General features: G+C 26.2%; 2 long non-coding RNA genes across 2 annotated transcripts in view; both read left to right on the top strand.

The window, feature by feature from the left end:
* The first annotated feature begins 174 nt into the window (after positions 1–174).
* Positions 175–2,400, top strand: LOC111634607. Its single transcript, XR_002758254.1, has 4 exons — positions 175–292; positions 756–905; positions 1,001–1,415; positions 1,525–2,400. It is a non-coding gene; the product is annotated as an uncharacterized LOC111634607 (long non-coding RNA).
* A 6,375-nt stretch (positions 2,401–8,775) lies between these two features.
* LOC111634604 overlaps positions 8,776–19,821 on the top strand; it is an 80,775-nt gene continuing 69,729 nt past the window's right edge. Inside the window, exons 1-4 of the long non-coding RNA XR_002758251.1 lie at positions 8,776–8,890; positions 8,986–9,400; positions 9,510–9,690; positions 19,277–19,424. This is a non-coding gene — a long non-coding RNA (uncharacterized LOC111634604). The remainder of the gene's footprint in view (positions 8,891–8,985; positions 9,401–9,509; positions 9,691–19,276; positions 19,425–19,821) is intronic.

Here is a 19,821-nt window from a genome sequence, read left to right as displayed (position 1 = left end):
AATTTTTATAAATATAAAAAGATATTAAAATAAATATTATATCAATCTATAACAAATTAAATATAATTATGTCAAAATTAAACTCTACTAAAATCATTAACATGGCATCAATTAATAATAGAAAAATGATTTTAGAGAATGTTTTAAAACGCTAAAATTAATGAACAATATCAATTTATATTATTACTGTATTGTCAGTGATTTTATCGATTATTAACTTTTAAAATTTAGTTTTTCAAAAACCCTTGTAAATTCTCTCCATATCTTTTAAACATTTCATTTTGAAGCGAATGTAAGCTTCGCATTTTTATATTTATTTTATATCTTATTTATAATTATTAAGAAAAATATGAAGTAAGAATAAAATATCATAATCTCAATATTATATCTTACTTTTAAATCATTAATATTTGTATATTTGACAAAGATTATTTAATATTATTAAAAAAAAGTATTTTTAAAATAATTTTAAATTAATGAAATAATAATTAAATATTAAATAAAACATATTATTAGATAAGTTAATTACCTTGTATTTTAATTTTTAAATTTTTAATTCTTTCAAGAATGTATTCTAATTTTTTTTTATTGTAAAATTTTGAATTTCAAAACGATGTTAAGTATTAATGAAAGTTTAATTAAATATATGCTAATCAGAAGGAAATAATCCACTTTTGGCCAGATATTTATTAAAACTGGCAAGAGTTCAAAACAATTCAAGTGAAATTATATATATATATTTTCTTTTTCGTCAGCTTGCAGGATGAGAGAAGTTGTAGCAAAGTTAGTTCAAACGCAGTAGATAACTTCATCAAGCATTTCTCTCCAGTTATTACAGCTGTTATTCAAGCGGAATAAGGCGAAGGATAAAAAATGAAAAAATAAAAAGGACGAACAAAATTACAGTAATTACGGATAAGAATATTTATATATTCTGCATTTTAAACTCTGCGGGAAACCTTTAACTTTACGCTTTATCTGCTTTTTTTTACATTTCTAGTATATAAACGAGTAATTTTCTGGACTGGTTAAATAGAATATTTTTGTTAAAATTGATAGACCGTGCAAAGATTAATCCCCAAGATAAAAACTGAAATAATTGAACGTTACTCAATTTTTCAAAGAGAAACATAACATTTAACAAGATAAGTACAAAATAAGAGATTGTTTTTAGATGCAGAAACATTTCAGGATTTCTTGTAAACCGAAAAATCGATAGAACGGATAATTCAAGGTAATAAAGCATTCTGGAGCCTTCGGAGAATACATGACTGGAAACGACTTACCAATAAACGTAAAAGAAAAGTTTTCTGATCATGTATACGACCTCAAGGCTATTCACCCTTCAGAGCAGGCAGAAACGTGGTCATTGACAAAAATGAGATTAGAAACATGCTACAGATATTATAAAATGTGTAATATATAAATATTAAAATAACAAATTAAAGAAAAAAAAGAAAAATGTTAAACGATAAGGTAAATATTTGCGTTTTAAATACGATATTATTGAAAATTAACGATTAGATAAGAAAACACGTGAACTGAATGTTGGATTAAGGATCGGACCAAACTTATTACTGAATGGAGCGCGAGAGGCGGAAATAGAAGAGATTGTCCATCAAGAAGATGGAGAGATAAAAGCTTTTGGTGGCTCAACACTTGGTAGCAGACATCAAAGAATCTGACCGAATAGAGAAATCTGTAGGTGACTAATGCTCAGTAGTGACTAATTAGTTGGAGATTGACGATATGTTATTCATATTCCTAGTGTATAAATTAGGGTTTTGATCATAGTAAGATATAGCAGAATGTTTTTGAATTACTTTAAAAAGTCTGTTTGATTAATTTTTAGATTTTTTTTCCTTTCAATTTAGCTGAATTAAATTTTCTTCTATCTTTTAGATTGATTCAAAAATAGAAAGCTCTTTATGTTTTAATCACTATAGGCTATGTAGCCTATCATTTCCGTTCGAAATTGTCAGTACTGAAATAGACAGCTGCCTTTCAGAAAAAACTGCAAAACAGGTGGCATTAATTCAATTGTTGTACTCCTTCAGTTAACTTTTCTTCATCTATAATAATATTCTGAATATAGTTAAAATGTATTTTGCTTCCGAATTTATCTTATACAGCAATATAAAATATAGCCTATATGTAATCTATTTCTAGGTTTGAGATAAATTCTCGAGCAAAATATTTTAAGTTATTTACTCACAAATTAGATACAAAATTGAGTTTACCAAGTTTCTGTTGGAATTTTGTCACGAGTATTTTCTCTCGATTTAGTCGCAATTAAATTTTCTGGCATCTTCGAGATATTCGATCTTGGAAGTTATTTTTTATGACTTTTTAATCCGTGTATATTTATCATTCCCGAATATAACTATCTTTACCACAATTTAATAGTATTATTTTTGCTTTTTAATAGTCTTGTTTTACGTAAAATTAAAGCCCTTTGCTTTAAAATGCATATGATAATATTATATATACACTTCAAATTTCATTCAATTTAATTCGATCACTAGCATCGAATGATATTGTAAATTTGAGAATTCATATCCTGAAGTTACATTTATGCAATCCAAGATTAAATTACAAAATTGTGAGAACAATTGTTTAGGTAATGATACATAGAAACCAGATTTATTATCTTTGGACATAATGAAGATTCATAACTCATTTAATGTTCTGTTTCCATATAGACTATACGAAAAATTGTTAGAAAGTAACCATTAATATTAAATTCCTTCCTTTCTTTATCCCCGCGAAATCGGAATATGTAATTATAGTTATTAGTGCAGAAAAGTCAGATTATAGATAATTATTAAACGATGTCATTTATGTTTTTTCCTATGATGGATAACTGAAGTATACATAGACGCTAGAATGAAAAGTCAAATAAGAATGATTCCTTTCAGGAATTGTTCATCTCTTAACTAGTTGTTAAACTCATCGACTTTTTATAGCATTTCGGAAAGAAGTAAAATATCGTGAAATTACCTAACTCAAAAGAATAATATTAGAACTTTTATTAAGTTTTATCTCGTTTCGAGTTGTAAAATGCGTTCCTTTGGCAGACATTCTAAACTAAACGCTACAAAAAATTGAAAAAAGAAGCAAAATAAGGGAAAGAAAAACAATAATTTACTAACATGAGAAACATTAAAAGAGTGAAAAATATTCTTGGGTCATACAGTAATTTGTCATATGTCAGGGTACACGAAAAATTCCGCAAAAATTCCCTCCCTCTTTCCGTTCTCAAACGTTATATTACTCGAACACGATTTTTCAACAAAAAAATTTCGTTACTGTTTTTTTTTTTTGTCTCTTATTCAGGTAAGATAAACGATTGGATAGTTGGCTACAATCCAATACTTTCAATTTAATACATATTTTAAATTATTCTCTAATCCTTTTTTCTTCTATCTTGGATATAAAGGGGGGAAATAACAAAACTTATAAAAGAATTGCAATTTTTTAAAAAGTTGCGGTCATAAAAAGTGTTTTTATATAGAGTAATTACTTAAGTTATAACATCATTATTTTACTTGGATAAATTTTTTACGGCTCTAGTCAGAAAAGGAAACAGTGTGCGTATCGATCAGTAAATTCTTCCCCTGTCAAGTATATTAGAGCATTTTAATGGAAACATCATACCTTTTCATCTCATTAAACGTTTAATCAATCGACAACCGTTAAATATTAGTTAACGCTTTGGCTTTCTACCTATTTTGTGGCCCCTCGCATCAATTTTCTTCCCTCTCCATATCATGTATCACTTTATAAATAAAATAATTAACTACTTTAATAGATACCACTCCCGAAAACTTTCGTGATAGATCGCTAAGCGGATGAACTATTACTAGAAAAATCTCTCTTTATATACAGTGTATATCTAGTGAAGTGTACTTGTAGTTAATGTTAACGAAAGGCATGTAACGATATAAACATTAAAGAATCCATAAAAAGAAGTTTTATCCATCATTCTCTTATATACCGCAATATTAACTTTATAAACTAATGATAATAAGTCCATTATGGCTTATAATAAACTCAGGTTACGGGCTCGAGTGATACATAAAAATTTTTACCGCATAACAGATAGTAGATAAGATAATTTTTGTGCCTTGTAAAATAACTTTAGATACGCAAAAAAAATACTGTATATGTATTTTCTATTCTAAAACAAAAGTTGAACGAGCTTTCCAGTGCTTATTTTTTTATTTAAATTGATGTTATCGCTTTTGTTTAATGTCTTGATAGAATCTAATTGGTAAATCTCCTTATCTAAAGATGATTTAATTCAATATTGAATGAGTAGATACTGTAATACAATCGTGTTAAATCTATACTACCGAACGTTGGTCAATACTGATTAAATGTACTAAAGGATCTTTCGACAATACCAAAACGTAACCGATGTTCGAGTCTGGAAAGTCACAATTATGTGACTAAATTTTATGAATTATCAACATATTGATAGTTTAGAGTACTTAATTTTAATATTTGATGTTAGTTTTGTCCTTAAATAGTCTGGATATAACTCTTTTTGGATAAAAAAAATTAATTAAAATTTTATAGAGTTAAGTATAAAAAACGTAACTATTAAAATTTTCATATATTAGCCTTTTTTACAATATTAGAAATATTAAAAAGTTGGAACTATAAAAATTATGATTAAAATGTAGGAAAGTGTAAGATTTGGTTGATATTTTAGGAAACCGAAGTAATCTCGTAAAATATCATCAAAATATTATCTTAATTACAACTAATTAAGAAAATGTTTGCCTATATTAAGCTAATAATCATAAGATAAAAGCACATTATTTATTGCAGTTATTTGCTTTTATTGATGCGCCTTATTCATAAACTATTAAATTTTGTTTAAGAATAACGATTTTAAAATTGAAATTTGACCCATAGGCTATATACCTTTTATAACGTTAAAACTTCCCTCCCCTATTTTCTGAATTTTTCTTCTATTTTGTCGTGGGTTTTTTCTATCTTTTCTTTATCCCCTGTTCCATTCTCTATCCTTCCTTTGATTTTCCGTGTTCAGTATCCATTTATTATTTTCTCTCCCATTCTCTTTATCCCACATTACTTTTCCAACTTCGAGTTTTTCTCTATTTTTCACCTAAATGATTCAAGTTAATCCTATAATAAAAAAAAAAAAATATGGCGGAAACGTACAGACATACAAACACACATACGCACACACATATATAACACGAAACCTATAAACACTACAGTAACTTCCAACTTTAATAAACTGTCCGTTGGATCAATTTATCAGTCAAGTACTTCATATAAGTAATGGTTTCTAAAATCTAGAAAAATAAACTAAAAAATAAAAGAAATTAGGATGATTGGTGAGCATACTAATAACTCAGAAGTTAATTAGTCACGTAAATTAAACAAGTCAGAAAAATGTTCAATATTTAGGACAAAACCTAAAAGACATCAATAATACGTAAGGGTTAATTAATTCGTTAAAATTTATCTTGTTTTTAAAAGTCTGTTATGCTTCTACTGTCTCGAAAGCCGATATTTCATCATCTTCATAACTTCGAGGCATATTTATGAGGAAAATCTTATGTAAATCGAGCTCAAAATAGCAAAAGAAAGAGCTAGTGTACGGTATCTACTGCTAAAAATATTTCTGAGAAAAAGGCAAATAAATTTATATGAAAAATTCTTTTCTGGGAACATGTTATATTGTGAATTATCAGATAATAATCCTTCAGGAGAATATGAGTTAAATAAAATTTAAAAAATAATTATCGCCATGAAAACTATTAAGAAATAGATATAAATAAAAGTAAAAGTAACTTTTATTTTTAAAAAAAAGCTTGTTAGGCATATAGTAAATCAAAGTAGCAAAATATAGAAAAAAAAGTAAACTCAGTTTTCATACAAAGTAATAAAGTATATGCCTTTAAGTAAAATAAATATAATACAAACTATTCGAGAATAAAAATAGAAAAAAGTAGTTACGTACAAAAAGTTAGAACAATATGTTAAATAAAAATAAAATAACTATTGTATAAATTATTGAAAATGTAGGCTAAAGAAAAGAATAAAAGTAATTATTATATTAGTTATTTAGGGAAACGTGATGAGTAGGGGAAAAAAGCAGCTTATTACACAAATTATTGAATGATACGCGTTCTAAAAAAGAAAAAAAAAGCATAGGGAAAAAAACGAAAACAGAAACGTGTTAGAGCCTTTTTTATGTATTAAATAACTTAGTTAATTTATTAAATTAGTTCTAATCCATCTTTTTTTATTATAATTTTTTGTACTTCTGATATTAAATTCATATCAAATGCGAAGATTTGTTTTTTATATCAATGCAATGAAGGGAAATAGGAAATGGAAAATCATTCAGTAACCAAAGAAGAATGTAAAACTAGTTTACTTTTTCTATTTAATATTTGAGCCAGAAAATGATGTATATATATTTTTTTTCTTTTTTCCCCCTCTTTTTTGGATATAAAGTAACCAAAATATATAAAACAAAAAATAAATAGATATGTATGAATCAAATCCTTACGCAGCAACTTTATGATATAAAAAACTATATTTGATTCCTAGTGTAACCTAACAAAATTTATTTCTATTTATAACACGAATCTATCCTTGAAACATTAGACTCACGAGGTGCTGTCGGAAGAAGGGAGGAGGAAAATAGAAAACAGCATCAATCTAAAATTGAATGAGCATAATTTAGAAAAACAAAATCGATGACGCTGTTTTCTGGGTAAAGTTACATATATAAAATTTTCAAAAATCAAAATTTGAAAATCTATAAAAAAAAATAAAATAAAGAGATTTTTTTATATGTAGTTTTATTTACCGAAAAGAAAATTAATTAAAACGTTTTCAGGCTTCATTGAACAAATTATCTACTAAGCACGTATTAAATAACCACAGAGTAATTGCTGACTTATCGTTAAAATTGGTCAATTTTATTTATTTAATTTTTTTTTAAGTTTCATTGATTAATTTTAAAAGAAGAGTTGCAGCAAATTTCATTAAAATTATTGAAGTGTAGTTATTTAACGTATGTCCTCTGATAATTTATATAGCAGCTTTAAAATTTTAATTTTAAAGACTTTCGACTAAACTGAGTAAGCTATCTATGTAACGTCAATCTAAATTTGAATGAGCGTAATTTATAAAAGCTACATCGATTACGCTGTTTACTATATATAAATTTCGTAAAATTAAAATTTGATACTTTGGTAATATTATTAATTAATAAAGAGAGATTTAAAATTTCTATAAATATATCTTTACACGCTTTTAACAATTTTAAATGTTAAGTCATCGTCGAATTAATTAACTAGTACGCATTTTCTGGTTGCTTATCATAATTTTAAGCTTGTTATCAATGTATCATTAATTTTAAATTAATGGAGCAAAACTTAGGGGGAAAAAATAGTAATTGTTTTTGGATAAAGTGATATGTAAATTTCTCAAGATTAAAATTTACTATAGAGAAAATATAAAGCCCGATATAGAATTGTAAGCCTATCTTTGACGAATTTTAATGATAAATGTAGCTATAACGCACCTTTAAAATGTTTTTCTCTTAGACACAATAGCTGTATTATGTTAATTTTAAAATTGTTTGATTATATCAAACGCATTATATACGCATTATCAATTTAAAATACTCGTAGGATGGGCGATGGGCATTGTTTATAAATAAAATCGATTTTATTTACTCGATAAGATTATGTATCAATTTTGTAAAATCAAAATTTGATACATTAAAATATTGTAAAAAAATAATTGCTGTTTCTCCTAGGTAAAAGTAATTAAGTCTACTTTGGCAGATTTTAATGGAGAAGTTACGCTAGATTAAAGTTGTTTGGCACGTGTTCTCTAAGCGATAGCTGTAATATTTTAATTTTGAAGATTTTCGGCTATGTCGAGCACGTCATCTATTCTTGTCGTAGAAGTAAAACAATACAGAAATGTGATAGATATATAGTTTTTGAATAATCAATTGTTGGAGATATTCTTTGTTAATTCTGCTGGTCTGGACTTCATTGAAAGAAAAATAACCAAATCATTAAAATAAAACTATGGTTTATTAATTGTAAATATATTCGTTAAATTGATAAAATGTTATGCGTTTTAATGCCGCAAAAATATAGAACAATCGAAAAATCGATAAATTATTTAAATTTATCCGCTACAATTTTTCGAAAAATATGTAAGAACGTAACAACTGCTAAATCTTTAAAATATTTATTAGTTTAGTTTTATTCTGTTAGATAAGAATTATCCTACTAATAAACAAAACTACAGTAATCGTTTTCATATTAGCATGCACCTCACTAACATTCACATTAACTATGTACAATCGTGAGATAAGCACTAACTCGTATTTTAATGACAGAACACCACTAAGAATCATGCTCTTTACTATATTTTATGTGATATTGATTACTAAAAGAGCATAATTAAGATGTCAAAGCACTGGGGAATATAAAACTGTCTAAACAAATATGTTACTTCTATTTTCCTTGTTTGAAAACATTACATGATGCTACTAATAAACAGTCGTACCTGTTGTTCATATCAATAATTCACAAACAAAAACAGAACACGTCTTTTATCTGCGAGAGAAAACTGAATAATTGCATTATTAGTTATAATTGTTAAATTAGGCCTAAAATTCAATAAGATTAAAATTTTCTAAATAAATTATANTCTTTTTCGTCAGCTTGCAGGATGAGAGAAGTTGTAGCAAAGTTAGTTCAAACGCAGTAGATAACTTCATCAAGCATTTCTCTCCAGTTATTACAGCTGTTATTCAAGCGGAATAAGGCGAAGGATAAAAAATGAAAAAATAAAAAGGACGAACAAAATTACAGTAATTACGGATAAGAATATTTATATATTCTGCATTTTAAACTCTGCGGGAAACCTTTAACTTTACGCTTTATCTGCTTTTTTTTACATTTCTAGTATATAAACGAGTAATTTTCTGGACTGGTTAAATAGAATATTTTTGTTAAAATTGATAGACCGTGCAAAGATTAATCCCCAAGATAAAAACTGAAATAATTGAACGTTACTCAATTTTTCAAAGAGAAACATAACATTTAACAAGATAAGTACAAAATAAGAGATTGTTTTTAGATGCAGAAACATTTCAGGATTTCTTGTAAACCGAAAAATCGATAGAACGGATAATTCAAGGTAATAAAGCATTCTGGAGCCTTCGGAGAATACATGACTGGAAACGACTTACCAATAAACGTAAAAGAAAAGTTTTCTGATCATGTATACGACCTCAAGGCTATTCACCCTTCAGAGCAGGCAGAAACGTGGTCATTGACAAAAATGAGATTAGAAACATGCTACAGATATTATAAAATGTGTAATATATAAATATTAAAATAACAAATTAAAGAAAAAAAAGAAAAATGTTAAACGATAAGGTAAATATTTGCGTTTTAAATACGATATTATTGAAAATTAACGATTAGATAAGAAAACACGTGAACTGAATGTTGGATTAAGGATCGGACCAAACTTATTACTGAATGGAGCGCGAGAGGCGGAAATAGAAGAGATTGTCCATCAAGAAGATGGAGAGATAAAAGCTTTTGGTGGCTCAACACTTGGTAGCAGACATCAAAGAATCTGACCGAATAGAGAAATCTGTAGGTGACTAATGCTCAGTAGTGACTAATTAGTTGGAGATTGACGATATGTTATTCATATTCCTAGTGTATAAATTAGGGTTTTGATCATAGTAAGATATAGCAGAATGTTTTTGAATTACTTTAAAAAGTCTGTTTGATTAATTTTTAGATTTTTTTTCCTTTCAATTTAGCTGAATTAAATTTTCTTCTATCTTTTAGATTGATTCAAAAATAGAAAGCTCTTTATGTTTTAATCACTATAGGCTATGTAGCCTATCATTTCCGTTCGAAATTGTCAGTACTGAAATAGACAGCTGCCTTTCAGAAAAAACTGCAAAACAGGTGGCATTAATTCAATTGTTGTACTCCTTCAGTTAACTTTTCTTCATCTATAATAATATTCTGAATATAGTTAAAATGTATTTTGCTTCCGAATTTATCTTATACAGCAATATAAAATATAGCCTATATGTAATCTATTTCTAGGTTTGAGATAAATTCTCGAGCAAAATATTTTAAGTTATTTACTCACAAATTAGATACAAAATTGAGTTTACCAAGTTTCTGTTGGAATTTTGTCACGAGTATTTTCTCTCGATTTAGTCGCAATTAAATTTTCTGGCATCTTCGAGATATTCGATCTTGGAAGTTATTTTTTATGACTTTTTAATCCGTGTATATTTATCATTCCCGAATATAACTATCTTTACCACAATTTAATAGTATTATTTTTGCTTTTTAATAGTCTTGTTTTACGTAAAATTAAAGCCCTTTGCTTTAAAATGCATATGATAATATTATATATACACTTCAAATTTCATTCAATTTAATTCGATCACTAGCATCGAATGATATTGTAAATTTGAGAATTCATATCCTGAAGTTACATTTATGCAATCCAAGATTAAATTACAAAATTGTGAGAACAATTGTTTAGGTAATGATACATAGAAACCAGATTTATTATCTTTGGACATAATGAAGATTCATAACTCATTTAATGTTCTGTTTCCATATAGACTATACGAAAAATTGTTAGAAAGTAACCATTAATATTAAATTCCTTCCTTTCTTTATCCCCGCGAAATCGGAATATGTAATTATAGTTATTAGTGCAGAAAAGTCAGATTATAGATAATTATTAAACGATGTCATTTATGTTTTTTCCTATGATGGATAACTGAAGTATACATAGACGCTAGAATGAAAAGTCAAATAAGAATGATTCCTTTCAGGAATTGTTCATCTCTTAACTAGTTGTTAAACTCATCGACTTTTTATAGCATTTCGGAAAGAAGTAAAATATCGTGAAATTACCTAACTCAAAAGAATAATATTAGAACTTTTATTAAGTTTTATCTCGTTTCGAGTTGTAAAATGCGTTCCTTTGGCAGACATTCTAAACTAAACGCTACAAAAAATTGAAAAAAGAAGCAAAATAAGGGAAAGAAAAACAATAATTTACTAACATGAGAAACATTAAAAGAGTGAAAAATATTCTTGGGTCATACAGTAATTTGTCATATGTCAGGGTACACGAAAAATTCCGCAAAAATTCCCTCCCTCTTTCCGTTCTCAAACGTTATATTACTCGAACACGATTTTTCAACAAAAAAATTTCGTTACTGTTTTTTTTTTTTTTTGTCTCTTATTCAGGTAAGATAAACGATTGGATAGTTGGCTACAATCCAATACTTTCAATTTAATACATATTTTAAATTATTCTCTAATCCTTTTTTCTTCTATCTTGGATATAAAGGGGGGAAATAACAAAACTTATAAAAGAATTGCAATTTTTTAAAAAGTTGCGGTCATAAAAAGTGTTTTTATATAGAGTAATTACTTAAGTTATAACATCATTATTTTACTTGGATAAATTTTTTACGGCTCTAGTCAGAAAAGGAAACAGTGTGCGTATCGATCAGTAAATTCTTCCCCTGTCAAGTATATTAGAGCATTTTAATGGAAACATCATACCTTTTCATCTCATTAAACGTTTAATCAATCGACAACCGTTAAATATTAGTTAACGCTTTGGCTTTCTACCTATTTTGTGGCCCCTCGCATCAATTTTCTTCCCTCTCCATATCATGTATCACTTTATAAATAAAATAATTAACTACTTTAATAGATACCACTCCCGAAAACTTTCGTGATAGATCGCTAAGCGGATGAACTATTACTAGAAAAATCTCTCTTTATATACAGTGTATATCTAGTGAAGTGTACTTGTAGTTAATGTTAACGAAAGGCATGTAACGATATAAACATTAAAGAATCCATAAAAAGAAGTTTTATCCATCATTCTCTTATATACCGCAATATTAACTTTATAAACTAATGATAATAAGTCCATTATGGCTTATAATAAACTCGGGTTACGGGCTCGAGTGATACATAAAAATTTTTACCGCATAACAGATAGTAGATAAGATAATTTTTGTGCCTTGTAAAATAACTTTAGATACGCAAAAAAAATACTGTATATGTATTTTCTATTCTAAAACAAAAGTTGAACGAGCTTTCCAGTGCTTATTTTTTTATTTAAATTGATGTTATCGCTTTTGTTTAATGTCTTGATAGAATCTAATTGGTAAATCTCCTTATCTAAAGATGATTTAATTCAATATTGAATGAGTAGATACTGTAATACAATCGTGTTAAATCTATACTACCGAACGTTGGTCAATACTGATTAAATGTACTAAAGGATCTTTCGACAATACCAAAACGTAACCGATGTTCGAGTCTGGAAAGTCACAATTATGTGACTAAATTTTATGAATTATCAACATATTGATAGTTTAGAGTACTTAATTTTAATATTTGATGTTAGTTTTGTTTCCTTTTTCTAATTTTTATATTTTATTCAAATTCCTTATTTACAGGATATTATTCAAATAATAAAATTAAATGATTAAATTGGTATTTATTAATATAAACTCTGAAATGTATATTTCTTTTTTTATATAGGTGTGGATTTCAGAATGAAGATTATTCATATAATTACCAATTTCATCAAAAATTAAAATCTGATTTTGAAAACACCTTTTGACAGAGTTATATCCAGTCCTTAAATAGTCTGGATATAACTCTTTTTGGATAAAAAAATTAATTAAAATTGTATAGAGTTAAGTATAAAAAACGTAACTATTAAAATTTTCATATATTAGCCTTTTTTACAATATTAGAAATATTAAAAAGTTGGAACTATAAAAATTATGATTAAAATGTAGGAAAGTGTAAGATTTGGTTGATATTTTAGGAAACCGAAGTAATCTCGTAAAATATCATCAAAATATTATCTTAATTACAACTAATTAAGAAAATGTTTGCCTATATTAAGCTAATAATCATAAGATAAAAGCACATTATTTATTGCAGTTATTTGCTTTTATTGATGCGCCTTATTCATAAACTATTAAATTTTGTTTAAGAATAACGATTTTAAAATTGAAATTTGACCCATAGGCTATATACCTTTTATAACGTTAAAACTTCCCTCCCCTATTTTCTGAATTTTTCTTCTATTTTGTCGTGGGTTTTTTCTATCTTTTCTTTATCCCCTGTTCCATTCTCTATCCTTCCTTTGATTTTCCGTGTTCAGTATCCATTTATTATTTTCTCTCCCATTCTCTTTATCCCACATTACTTTTCCAACTTCGAGTTTTTCTCTATTTTTCACCTAAATGATTCAAGTTAATCCTATAATAAAAAAAAAAAAATATGGCGGAAACGTACAGACATACAAACACACATACGCACACACATATATAACACGAAACCTATAAACACTACAGTAACTTCCAACTTTAATAAACTGTCCGTTGGATCAATTTATCAGTCAAGTACTTCATATAAGTAATGGTTTCTAAAATCTAGAAAAATAAACTAAAAAATAAAAGAAATTAGGATGATTGGTGAGCATACTAATAACTCAGAAGTTAATTAGTCACGTAAATTAAACAAGTCAGAAAAATGTTCAATATTTAGGACAAAACCTAAAAGACATCAATAATACGTAAGGGTTAATTAATTCGTTAAAATTTATCTTGTTTTTAAAAGTCTGTTATGCTTCTACTGTCTCGAAAGCCGATATTTCATCATCTTCATAACTTCGAGGCATATTTATGAGGAAAATCTTATGTAAATCGAGCTCAAAATAGCAAAAGAAAGAGCTAGTGTACGGTATCTACTGCTAAAAATATTTCTGAGAAAAAGGCAAATAAATTTATATGAAAAATTCTTTTCTGGGAACATGTTATATTGTGAATTATCAGATAATAATCCTTCAGGAGAATATGAGTTAAATAAAATTTAAAAAATAATTATCGCCATGAAAACTATTAAGAAATAGATATAAATAAAAGTAAAAGTAACTTTTATTTTTAAAAAAAAGCTTGTTAGGCTTATAGTAAATCAAAGTAGCAAAATATAGAAAAAAAAGTAAACTCAGTTTTCATACAAAGTAATAAAGTATATGCCTTTAAGTAAAATAAATATAATACAAACTATTCGAGAATAAAAATAGAAAAAAGTAGTTACGTACAAAAAGTTAGAACAATATGTTAAATAAAAATAAAATAACTATTGTATAAATTATTGAAAATGTAGGCTAAAGAAAAGAATAAAAGTAATTATTATATTAGTTATTTAGGGAAACGTGATGAGTAGGGGAAAAAAGCAGCTTATTACACAAATTATTGAATGATACGCGTTCTAAAAAAGAAAAAAAAAGCATAGGGAAAAAAACGAAAACAGAAACGTGTTAGAGCCTTTTTTATGTATTAAATAACTTAGTTAATTTATTAAATTAGTTCTAATCCATCTTTTTTTATTATAATTTTTTGTACTTCTGATATTAAATTCATATCAAATGCGAAGATTTGTTTTTTATATCAATGCAATGAAGGGAAATAGGAAATGGAAAATCATTCAGTAACCAAAGAAGAATGTAAAACTAGTTTACTTTTTCTATTTAATATTTGAGCCAGAAAATGATGTATATATATTTTTTTTCTTTTTTCCCCCTCTTTTTTGGATATAAAGTAACCAAAATATATAAAACAAAAAATAAATAGATATGTATGAATCAAATCCTTACGCAGCAACTTTATGATATAAAAAACTATATTTGATTCCTAGTGTAACCTAACAAAATTTATTTCTATTTATAACACGAATCTATCCTTGAAACATTAGACTCACGAGGTGCTGTCGGAAGAAGGGAGGAGGAAAATAGAAAACAGCATCAATCTAAAATTGAATGAGCATAATTTAGAAAAACAAAATCGATGACGCTGTTTTCTGGGTAAAGTTACATATATAAAATTTTCAAAAATCAAAATTTGAAAATCTATAAAAAAAAAATAAAATAAAGAGATTTTTTTATATGTAGTTTTATTTACCGAAAAGAAAATTAATTAAAACGTTTTCAGGCTTCATTGAACAAATTATCTACTAAGCACGTATTAAATAACCACAGAGTAATTGCTGACTTATCGTTAAAATTGGTCAATTTTATTTATTTAATTTTTTTTTAAGTTTCATTGATTAATTTTAAAAGAAGAGTTGCAGCAAATTTCATTAAAATTATTGAAGTGTAGTTATTTAACGTATGTCCTCTGATAATTTATATAGCAGCTTTAAAATTTTAATTTTAAAGACTTTCGACTAAACTGAGTAAGCTATCTATGTAACGTCAATCTAAATTTGAATGAGCGTAATTTATAAAAGCTACATCGATTACGCTGTTTACTATATATAAATTTCGTAAAATTAAAATTTGATACTTTGGTAATATTATTAATTAATAAAGAGAGATTTAAAATTTCTATAAATATATCTTTACACGCTTTTAACAATTTTAAATGTTAAGTCATCGTCGAATTAATTAACTAGTACGCATTTTCTGGTTGCTTATCATAATTTTAAGCTTGTTATCAATGTATCATTAATTTTAAATTAATGGAGCAAAACTTAGGGGGAAAAAATAGTAATTGTTTTTGGATAAAGTGATATGTAAATTTCTCAAGATTAAAATTTACTATAGAGAAAATATAAAGCCCGATATAGAATTGTAAGCCTATCTTTGACGAATTTTAATGATAAATGTAGCTATAACGCACCTTTAAAATGTTTTTCTCTTAGACACAATAGCTGTATTATGTTAATTTTAAAATTGTTTGATTATATCAAACGCATTATATACGCATTATCAATTTAAAATACTCGTAGGATGGGCGATGGGCATTGTTTATAAATAAAATCGATTTTATTTACTCGATAAGATTATGTATCAATTTTGTAAAATCAAAATTTGATACATTAAAATATTGTAAAAAAATAATTGCTGTTTCTCCTAGGTAAAAGTAATTAAGTCTACTTTGGCAGATTTTAATGGAGAAGTTACGCTAGATTAAAGTTGTTTGGCACGTGTTCTCTAAGCGATAGCTGTAATATTTTAATTTTGAAGATTTTCGGCTATGTCGAGCACGTCATCTATTCTTGTCGTAGAAGTAAAACAATACAGAAATGTGATAGATATATAGTTTTTGAATAATCAATTGTTGGAGATATTCTTTGTTAATTCTGCTGGTCTGGACTTCATTGAAAGAAAAATAACCAAATCATTAAAATAAAACTATGGTTTATTAATTGTAAATATATTCGTTAAATTGATAAAATGTTATGCGTTTTAATGCCGCAAAAATATAGAACAATCGAAAAATCGATAAATTATTTAAATTTATCCGCTACAATTTTTCGAAAAATATGTAAGAACGTAACAACTGCTAAATCTTTAAAATATTTATTAGTTTAGTTTTATTCTGTTAGATAAGAATTATCCTACTAATAAACAAAACTACAGTAATCGTTTTCATATTAGCATGCACCTCACTAACATTCACATTAACTATGTACAATCGTGAGATAAGCACTAACTCGTATTTTAATGACAGAACACCACTAAGAATCATGCTCTTTACTATATTTTATGTGATATTGATTACTAAAAGAGCATAATTAAGATGTCAAAGCACTGGGGAATATAAAACTGTCTAAACAAATATGTTACTTCTATTTTCCTTGTTTGAAAACATTACATGATGCTACTAATAAACAGTCGTACCTGTTGTTCATATCAATAATTCACAAACAAAAACAGAACACGTCTTTTATCTGCGAGAGAAAACTGAATAATTGCATTATTAGTTATAATTGTTAAATTAGGCCTAAAATTCAATAAGATTAAAATTTTCTAAATAAATTATATTGAAGAAATAAAAACAAACGATTTTTTAATATTAATTCTTTAAATTTACAGTTATAAACTGAGTAAATTGAGAATTTTTCTAACTTAAAAATAATCAGATGGGTATATATTAAATATATTACTCTAAATTGTTAATTAAAATTATAATTTACTTTAAAATATTTTGAAAACTTATTTATTTTTGTTTAAAAAAACTATTATCTAAAAAAGAATAAGAATAAACAAAATATTTTATCCATATTACCTTCAAACAAATAAACAGATATATGAGTTGATTAATAATGATATTATATAAATAATGAGGATAAATATTAAATATCTGAGAGATAATACTTCATTTTAAATCTCTTTATTTAGTAATTTTAAAAACGAAGAACCACATTATTTTATATTTTAAGAGATTTGAGTACCTTCAGAAATTAATACCTTTAAAAAAATGGATTAATACTTCAAAATACTTAAAATAATTAATTAAATAAAAAGCAGATTAATGGGAGAATAAATAAAGCACCTAAAAATTAAAATATGTTATATTATTAGTATATTAAAAATAATAAAGTCCAACATCTTATTGTCAACTCAACGTTTTTATTAGAGACAGTATAAATGCACTATAATCTTTAATATACAAAAATTGTATCGAGAAGTCATTGTTATAAAATGCTTAGATATAAGATAAATCCGAAACAACAAGATTTTATTTATTTTTTCTTCATATATGTTATTCTTGTTTTTCGTATTCTTTGTCCATTTAAAAGTCATAGTCTGGATTGTATGAAAGCACGAGGTTATTTTATTACAGATATACAATAGTATAATACAAATAAAACGCAAATTAAATGTATGATAATTGAAAAACTATCATGTATATTTAAGAAATATACAAATGAGTCATTTTATCAATATTTACAAGCGTATAGACTATACAAAATTATTTTGAAAATAAGTTAATTGATTAACGTGGGTAATAGGTCATTCACTCTTCAAGAATTTCAATCTAACTTCTGGAGAGTTCGGGATGTTGTTATCATGAATGCTATGTATTCTTAGAACAACTTGTAAATGCTCTATTGTGTGTAGATTAAGGAAAGTTGTCTGAATATTTTATTTGTTGAATTTTTTCACCTTTAAAATATTATTGCACAACATACACCCTAGGTGAACTCGCATTATCATTCATAAAAATATAACTTTCATATAACTTTCATTTCAACAAAAAGCATACATAATTTTTTAATATATCTCATGAATATCCGCTTAACAGAGATCCAGTTTCGAAAATGTGAAAATGTGTTAAAAAGTCCATTAAACAATCGTTTCTCTAGTGGTTTCCTTCACTGATGTTAGAGGAGATTCCTAACTCATCTGAAAAGAGAACTTTGTCCGCTGATTATGGGTTCAAATACTATAGTGACAATTCCAATTTAAAGGATTTCTCTGTGAAAAGACGTCGATAGGATCTATGTACACCATATGATATCGTGTACAGAGATTTTTCTAATAAATTCCTCGAAACATAATTAATATTGAAACAATATATTTTTTACTGTACAGTACTGTACATGCTGCGAACTCCAAAGAAATTTATTGTTGCGCTGATACTTTTCTACGATCTAACAGAGCTTTTTTATTTTTGATTCTTTCCATCCTCTGGGCCCTAAGAAGGCCTTTTTACATTCCCATCGTGGGTTTGGCCATGTTCATAATGAATTCAGATGCTGTTGAGGGACGAGGCCTGACATATCTGTAACAGACAGCCCATGAAAACTCCTGGGATTGATTTTATCCCCAATTCCGTAGAATGGTAGACTTATCCTTAAATTTTTGTCCATCCAACCATAACAGAGCTAGATAATAAATTTGTAAGTGTTATAATCTTTTGGGCTTCTCGAATTTGTCTATAGAGCATCTTTTCTGAATCTTAAAATTTTCTCTGTAATCTGGAAATGATGTTAATGAGTATATTCTTCTTTTTGGATATCTCAACTTGTGTCGAATTTGCCTTCCTCTTGTTAATTGCTCGTAGTCTTATTGAAAAACTAATATGATGTCATCAAGCAATTTATAAACTTTTTCAATCAAAATAATGAAAAAGAAACTATTCTAATGCAAGTATGATTTATTAAGGAGAAAAATTTTATTCTCTGGGATATTTACTCGATTTTAACATTTAAATATTATGCATTAACATTATAATCTCCGAATTTTGTAAAAAATTAAAAAAAATACATTTGTTTCTTAACTTTTGATGAGCAATACAGTTTTAAAGAAGTTCGTTCAGATATATGCATTGAAATAAAAAAATCAATCTATCATTGATTTTTTATTTCAGATGGGTAAAGAGATTCCAGTCCCAATCGTCCTTTCTGCTATTGATATTATTCCCAGAATTCTATATCAAAGTATGCAGATGCTAGATTTACTGAAAAAATGTCTACATCTAAGTATGGAAGATTACAATTTTAAATATATAAAACACAGTAAGTTTTTAAATTTAAATGTAATAATACATAAGATTTTTATCCTGAAAAATACATGTATGATAATTGTACATTTTTTTCATATAATTGCTTATTCCAAGATTAACCAATAACTACGATAAAGCTTTACAGTATAATAATTAGAAGAATTTAATTAAATAATGAAGAGATGTAAATTTAATGATAAGCTTCATTAAACTTAATTTGTTTTACTTTTTAATTTTTAATTATTTTTATATTCTTTCAAACGAAATTTACTTTTAAAATTATAATACAGTACAATTTTTGTTGTAGTTTTGACGAGAGGGCTTTTCTAAATAGTAATAAACATTTGAATTTAAATATACAGTATATATATATATATTTATTTATATTATAAAATATTTATTAAAATATT

This window comes from Centruroides sculpturatus, unplaced genomic scaffold (genome assembly GCF_000671375.1).
Source record: "Centruroides sculpturatus isolate CEXI.00-Female unplaced genomic scaffold, Cexi_2.0 scaffold884, whole genome shotgun sequence".
Taxonomy (NCBI): Eukaryota; Metazoa; Arthropoda; class Arachnida; order Scorpiones; family Buthidae; genus Centruroides; species Centruroides sculpturatus.
The sequence above is the reverse complement of the archived record's forward strand: the minus strand, read 5'-3'. Positions and strand labels throughout refer to the sequence as shown.